The sequence below is a fragment of the Carlito syrichta genome, unplaced genomic scaffold, assembly GCF_000164805.1.
Source record: "Carlito syrichta isolate Samal-C Ts95f unplaced genomic scaffold, Tarsius_syrichta-2.0.1 Scaffold311743, whole genome shotgun sequence".
Classification (NCBI taxonomy): Eukaryota; Metazoa; Chordata; class Mammalia; order Primates; family Tarsiidae; genus Carlito; species Carlito syrichta.
The window spans coordinates 75,323-82,953 of record NW_007255839.1 but is presented as its reverse complement, the minus strand read 5'-3'; positions in this window follow the sequence as shown (position 1 = coordinate 82,953).

Sequence of the window (7,631 nt, the reverse complement as noted above, 5' to 3'; positions counted from 1 at the left end):
ACACCTTGGCCAGAACAGTGTGCTCACACAGAGGGCAGCAGAGCCAGAAGATCAAAAATGCCCCCCAATGGGCAGTTGCAATTGGCAACAAAACTCCAACTGCCTATCAGAGGCCCAAAGCTTGAAGACAGACTGCAGGGACAGACACATCTGGATTCCGAAATTCACTGGTGCAACAGTGGAAACTGCCTGGACTCCCGTAGTGGGTATCAAGCCCACTGGGCCCACCACCCTCGGGCAGGAGATGATAACATCCAGGCGACCTCAAGATCTAAGACTCATGTGACTATAGTCAACATCAAAGACCCACAGCCCTGGACATTCCTTTGGACCCAAATCCCTCTACCCAAAGGCCCTTAAATCTACCATCTTGTAGTTCAGGGTTAGGTATACAAATGTTCATCATGTGGGTAAAAAAAAAAAAATCTACCATTTTGTGACCCTTCGGGGCCACATTTGCCTCTGAGTGTCCGCCCCCTTTCCAATCTGTGAAAGGTGAATCATAAACTTTACTTCTTTCTACTTTCTTTAAAAAAAAGGAAGAAAAGAAAATCCTTTTAATAAAACTATTTATAGAATCAATATAATAAAACCAGCTTAGTCAAGAAACGGCTATTCCCAAATATTAAAATTTTGTATTATTTTAGAATTCCTTTTCACTTTGAAAAGTGCCTTGGTTTCATCAGTAAAATATATGCCACTCTAGTCCTGAAGGATGAGGAGTCATATTAGTTTTCTATTGCTGGATAAAAATTACCCCCAATGTTAACACCTTAAATCAACATTTGTTATCCCACAGCATAGTTGAGACACCATGTGGATCAAGAGTCCAGATGTGGCTTTGTCAGATGCCTCTGCTCAGAGTATCCCATGGGGTAGCAAGAGAATTGTCGGCCAATGCTACAGTGACCTCAAGGTTAGCCTGGGCCTGGAAAAGCCTTCTTAGCTCACTCGTGTGGCTGTCAGACTTCAGAAGATCTTCTTCCAAGCTCACTAACATCGTAGCAGGTCTATATTCATTTGCTAGGGCTGTTGTAATAAATACCACAGACTGGGTGGCTTAAGCAACAAATGTTTTATTTTCTCACAATTCTGAGGCTAGAAGTCCAAGATTAAGGTGTCAGCAGAGTGGGTCTCTTCTGAAGCCTTCCTTCTTGGCTTTTAGACTGATGTCTTCCCTCTGTGCCTGTCTGTATCCTAGCCTCTTCTTGTAAGGACACCGGCGTATTAAATTTAGGTCCAACCTAATGACCTCATCTTAATTCAATTATCCCGTTAAAAATCCTATTCCAAAATGCAATCGCCTTTTGAGGTACTAAGGGTTGGTATCCCACATACATTCGGGATAGGAGGGCACAGTTCAGCCCATAACAGAGTCTCTCCACTCGAGTGACCTCACAACATGGCAGCTTAGGATTCAAGATGAGAGAAAGGAAACCCAAGAAGAAAGTCTTTATGTAATTGAATCTCAGAAGCCACATGTCACTTTGGGGGGTCATATCCTTTGAATATTAAGAGAAGTGAATTGGTATGTCCAGCCCACACTCAAGGGAAGGGATTTCACAAGAGCATACATTTCAGGAGGCAACCATCTCGGGGGAAAATGGTTACTGAACTCTGGAACCATTCTGCCCCAACTCTACTTAAGGAAACTAGACTAAGGGTGTGAATTCTGGCTTTGGAAAGGCAGCTTATCCTCCCCTGGAAGGGTGGGGTTGTTGAGAGGTAGTGAGGAACCCCAAGCAATTTGAGTTTAAGAGTTTAGGCCAGTAGAGGAAGGAAACTGGGGAGAGAGGTCCAGGAGGGCTTTGCAAATCAAAGGCAGAGGAGCCGTGCATAGATCTTGTGTTCGCTCCCTTTCAAGTCCCCTGGCTTTTGGGGGCAAGACAGAGTGTCCCTTCCCCCTTTGTATCTGCTCCTCTCCCTCTACACACACACACACACACACACACACACACACACACACACACACACACACACATGACCAAGCAAGCCACACACACAAGCTATACACACTCACACATGCATCCACACACACTCAATCACAGCCTCACACACATGTATAAGCACACAAGTGTGTGTGTGCAACCACACACGCATTCACATGCTTGCATGAGCACACACGAGTCACACACTTGCACTCATAATCAGATGCACGTACATCCAAGCACACATCACACACACACACAGAGAGAAAGAGAGACACCACACAGTGCCCTCTCAGTGCCTGGCATGTAGCCAGTGTTCAGTCAGGGTTGGCAATTAATCTCTGCAGTTGTATAACATCGGCTTCTGGGCATTCACTGTGTGCGTGCAGAGATTTTAACTCACGCTTCCCAGGAATAGAGAAATATCATTTCCCTCTCCTCCAATTGCATCTGAACTGACCCCGCTTTGGGGCTTTTTAATGAAATACAATTTTTCAGATCAGGCAGTGTCTGAGTCTTATACTTGACTCAAGCATTTGGGAGAGAGGAAAACAGAAAAGATTCTCTCCAAGCAAACCACCTGCCCACATTTTGGAAAGGAAAAATTTTGAAAAAATAGCCTAATATCCACCCGATGTACCCAGCTGCAATTTCCAAAGCCTTCCTGAGCAGGGGCTTTGGGAATGGTGATCTCTGGGGATGAAATTAGGGCTGAATTTGTTGTACTATATGTTCTAAAGAACACCCATAAACATGCATTCCTAACAAGTTAAGGGTGGTTTTTAAAAGAGGAAGGAAACAGTTTCCATCAAAACAATGAAGGTAAATAATTTAACACAGTGCCTGGCCAAGAAGGAAGGGCTCAACGTTATTGGGGTTTTTTTCTGTTGTTGCTGTTGTTTTTTGGTTGTTTTGAGTGTAAAGACCCCCCCCCCCCGGGAGGAAGTCCACTTTCTGAGAAGCTGGCATCCTTGATAATTTGATGCCCCATTCCAGACCCCTCAGAGTCCTACTTCTGAGACCGGCTTTGCTTTGGAGATGGAAGGCTTGAGTTCTGAGATAGCTTCACAACCCCCACCAAAGACAGAGGCTTTCCACAATACTCCATTCTTAAACCACAGACTTGGACAGGAGAAATCTTAGTGAAAAATGCAGCAATATCAGAAACATGCACACAGTTGTGACCTTAATATCCACCTCTGAGCAATTCCCTGGAGTCTTTTCTTTTACGACAGGGTCACACCAAGCATGCAATTTCCTACTGAAGTGTTATTCTTTATTTGTTTTGAAGATTATTCTTCATGTGTCACCCTTTTCCTTGAGCATCCAATAAAATCCCGGCGTCCAAAGCAGCTCTCAGAACTAAATTAATTATAAAAGCATATTAATGTCATCTGTACCGCAATGAAATTAACGTATTCAATACGTCCAAGAGGAAGCCATCAATTATGACCAGAGACTGTAGCATTTTGTGTTACAGCACTTACAATTCTTGTAAATTGCAATATTTCCCCCAGCAAGAATTGCCATAAATATCATCTGCTGTGCCATTTTGATTTATGAATTAAGTGTACCTTTTAGATGCCACTAGTGTTCAAGCACTAAACATTTTAATCTCATCAAAGTGTGGGTTCTGGGACGTTTATACCTACATGAAAAATAAGGATCTCCATTCTCTTAGGTGACTCTGCCCTCAGAGTATCAAAATAGACAATGGAGCCTGTGTAGGGACAGAGATGATTTTTTGGAAGTGTTTCCCAGTTTAAATTTCCCAAGACACATTACAAGCTCAATACAAGGGAAATCTATCTGTGTCCTCATGTCAAGTTCTGAATATACCTCAGGACCCCAAGTGGTCCATTCTCAAATTGAATACAACGAAAATGCAGTTTAAGGCCCGGCATGGTGGCTCACGCCCGTAATCCCAGCCCTTTGGGAGGCTGAAGTAGGAGACTTGCTTGAATCCTGGAATTCGAGACCAGCGTGGACAACATAACAAGACCTTGCCGCTACGAAAAACTCAAAAAATTAGCTAGGGTGTGGTGGTGCACCTGTAGTCCCAGCTACTAAGGAGGCTGAGGTGGGAAGATCACCTGAGCTCAGGAGGTCAAGGTTGCAATAAGCCGTGAGCATGCCACTGCACTCCAGCCAAGGTGACAGAATGAGACCCCCAACTCAAAAAAAAAAAAGAAGAAGAAGGACTGGGCTCCGTGGCTTAGCCTGTAATCCCAGCACTTTGGGAGGCCGAGGAAGGTGGATTGCCTGGGCCCACGGGTTCGAGACCAGCCCCAGCAACTTGGCAAGATCTCGACTCTACAATAAACCAAAAATTAGCCAGGCACGGAAGCGCACACCTGTAGTTCTGGCTACTTGGAAAACTGAGGCAGAAGGATTACCTGAGTCCAGCAGGTCAATGCTGGGGTATCCACGAGTGTGCCACTGCACTCCAGTCTGGGCGACAGAGTGAGACTCCAACTCAAAAAAAAAGAAAAAAAGAAAATGCAGTTTGGTCTTTACTTGTGTCTCTCCAAGGTCATTAGAGGACATCCAATGCGTAACCCATAGGAATGCTTATTAATCTCCTCTTTCCGCCTGATTCCTTCCCTGACTTACCTGCAAGACCCACAGCTAGCCAGAAAACCCCTGTTCTCCAAAAATCTCCCCAAGACATCTGACCTATATCTGACAAACAACTTGCATTTGAACCATATGAGAAATGCCAACAACAGAATTTTTAAAAGGGAGACGTCCAGTAAAACACTGGGCAACACGCTAGAACAGGAACCTCACAAAAGAAGCCCAAAGGGCCACTAAGCGTGTGACAATGGTTCGACTTCATGAAGCACCAATGACATGTGAATTAAAACCACAGTGGAGATAAAACAGAACATGCCTACTGGAACGGCTAACTTGAAAGAGACAGAAAGTGCCAAGACTGTGAGGATGGAGTGACTATACCCCTCACCGCCACTAGCTGGAGGATAACTCGCACCATTTGGAACTGGGTCTGGTCGTATATATTAAGCTGAACATATGCAGTCCCGATGACCCAGAAACTCCGCTCCTAGGTGAATACCAGAAGGAATGAGTCCATATGTCACCAAAAGACACACACTAGAATATTCATAGCAGCTTTATTCAAAATAGCCCCAAACTGAAAATGGCAAAATGTCCATCAACAGAAGACTGGAATAGGGAGGGTTGCCAGATAAAATACAGGATGCCCCATTAAATTTGAATTTCAGAAAAGCAGCAATAATTTTTTGAGCATAAGTATGTTCCATACGGAAATATTACCCAAAACAAACACCTGCCACACACAACATGGATGAATCACACGGACAGAATGAGGAGCAAAAGAAGCCAGACGCAAAATTATACACACTGGGTGATTTCATTTATGTGATATTCAAAAACCGGGCAAAACTTGTCCATGCTGTTAGAAGTCAGGTTACTGGGGGGGATGAGTAGTTACTGGAAAGAGACACGAGGGCCCTTCTGGGAGCCTTGAATGCTATTTCTTTATCTGGATGCTGGTTACACTTTGCGAAAATTCATCAAGCTGCATACTTGCAATCTGTAATACTTGCCCTTTTCTAATTGTTGGACACCCACGCCAAAGTATTCATTGTGTATCTGAAGTTCAAATTCAAATGTAATGGGGTGTCCTATAGTTTGTTAGACAGCTGTATTCTGTTCTCTTGTTGATGGGCATTTTGTTCATCAACACTTATCACAAGTGTATCTTATATGTCAATTTAAAAAATTACAAGGAAACTGCTAGGGGAGGGAGGGGCATACTTCATCTACAAGGGTAGCTGCATAATCAATGTTTATATACCTAACCCTGAATTGTACCCAACATCTTTATAATAAAAATTTTTTTTTAATTACAAAACTGCTATAATCCCAGCACCTTGGGAGGCCGAGGAGAGAGGATTGCTTGAACCCAGGAATTCGAGACCAGTCTAGACAACATAGCGAGACCTCATCTTTACAAAAAAAATTTTTTTTGATTAGCCGGATGTGGTAGTACATACCTATAGTCCTAGCTACTCGCGAGGCTGAATCAGAAGGTTCGCCTAAGCCCTGACTGTGACACTGTACTCCAGCCTGGGGGACAGAGTGAGACCCCCAACTCAAAAAATAAATGAGCAAATAAGTCGACTGAGCCACTAAATCCGAGTTCAAAAAAGCACTCTGTGAAAGAAAGTAGAGGACAATAGTTAGAGCACAGGCTTTGGAGCCAGGCTCAGCTCCAAAATTCACTAACTACGCTAACTTGAGCCCATGACCAACCAGCTGGACTTCAGTTTTCTCATCTGCAAAGTGGAAATAAGAAAAGTACCTACTAGTAGGGATTGGGGAAGATGGTGGGTGGCAGATTGTATTTTCTAAAAGTGACCACAGTTCATTTCCCCTCCACATGCTCACCTGGAGCTTCACCACTCTCCCATCAGGTAGAGCCTAACTCCTTTTCCTTGAGTCTGGGGGGTGTGCCAGGTTCACCACTGACCCGTGAAGACTAGAAGGCAGCAGAAGTGAGACAGTGTGACTTCCAAGGCTAGATCATCATGATTGCCCTCCGCCCTGGCAGCTGATGTACTCATCTTCGGAGCCCTGGGTTTCCATTAAAGTCCAGCTACTTGAAAGCCACCATGCTGTGAGCTCAGAACATGTGGAGAGGTCACACGTAATAGCTCCAACTAGCAGCTTCTGTAGGTGCCAACTAAACCATCAGACTTGAATAGAGACACAGCCAGGTGATTCCAGTCCCCAGCTGTCAATACCCCAAGTCATCAGCCCTTGAGTCTTCCCAGGGAAGCCCTAGACATCATGGAGCAGAGACATGGTTCCGGCCATGCCTGTCCGGATCCCTAACCTACATCCATGAGCGAGATAAAGTGGTTGTTTGAAGCAGTTAAGTTGGCGGGTGGACTGTTATATAGCAATAGTATCAGTTAGGTTTTGCTGCATAACAAAATGTGTATCAGTTAGGTTTTGCTGCATAACAAAATGTGTATCAGTTAGTTTTGCTGCATAACAAACCACTCCAGAATTTAATTATTTAAAACAATGTGAATGTATTCCATGTACAATGCTGGGCTGTACTTGGGACTGACTCCTCTGATCCCTGCTGGACTCTCTTGTGTGTCTGTGTTCCACTAGTGGGTTGGCTGGTGGCTGGATTGCCGGAGTCCAGCTCCAGCTGGGTTCAGGGTACCCCAAAAGTGGAGACGGCATCGGCAATTGGGGGGAAGAAGAGAGAAAAAAAGAGACTGGACACCAGTCTAGTGCAGACGCCAATGAGTGTTATTGGGAATTACAACGGGTCTTTTATACACAAAGTCAGATGTGGGAGGGGCGTCCCCCACCCACCAGAAACCTTAATCCATGAAAACTTAATCAATGATTGCCTTTAAACCCTTTTCATATGATAATCTTAAAATCCCATCACAAAGGATAACCTCATCTGTGACTGACAAATTCTATAAACCTTTTTCATCCTAAGCTGATTGATTTATGCCAAGTTAAACAATTCTATAGAAGCTTAAGTATTTACTTTACAAACGAAAGTGGTCCATCCCAGAATGTTTGGAATGTGGCCCAGTCCAAAGTTCACAGTGGACTACCTGCAAGTAACCCAGCCGCATTCCTTCACAAATGACTGTTTTCTAAAACTATATTCTACAATTTACACTT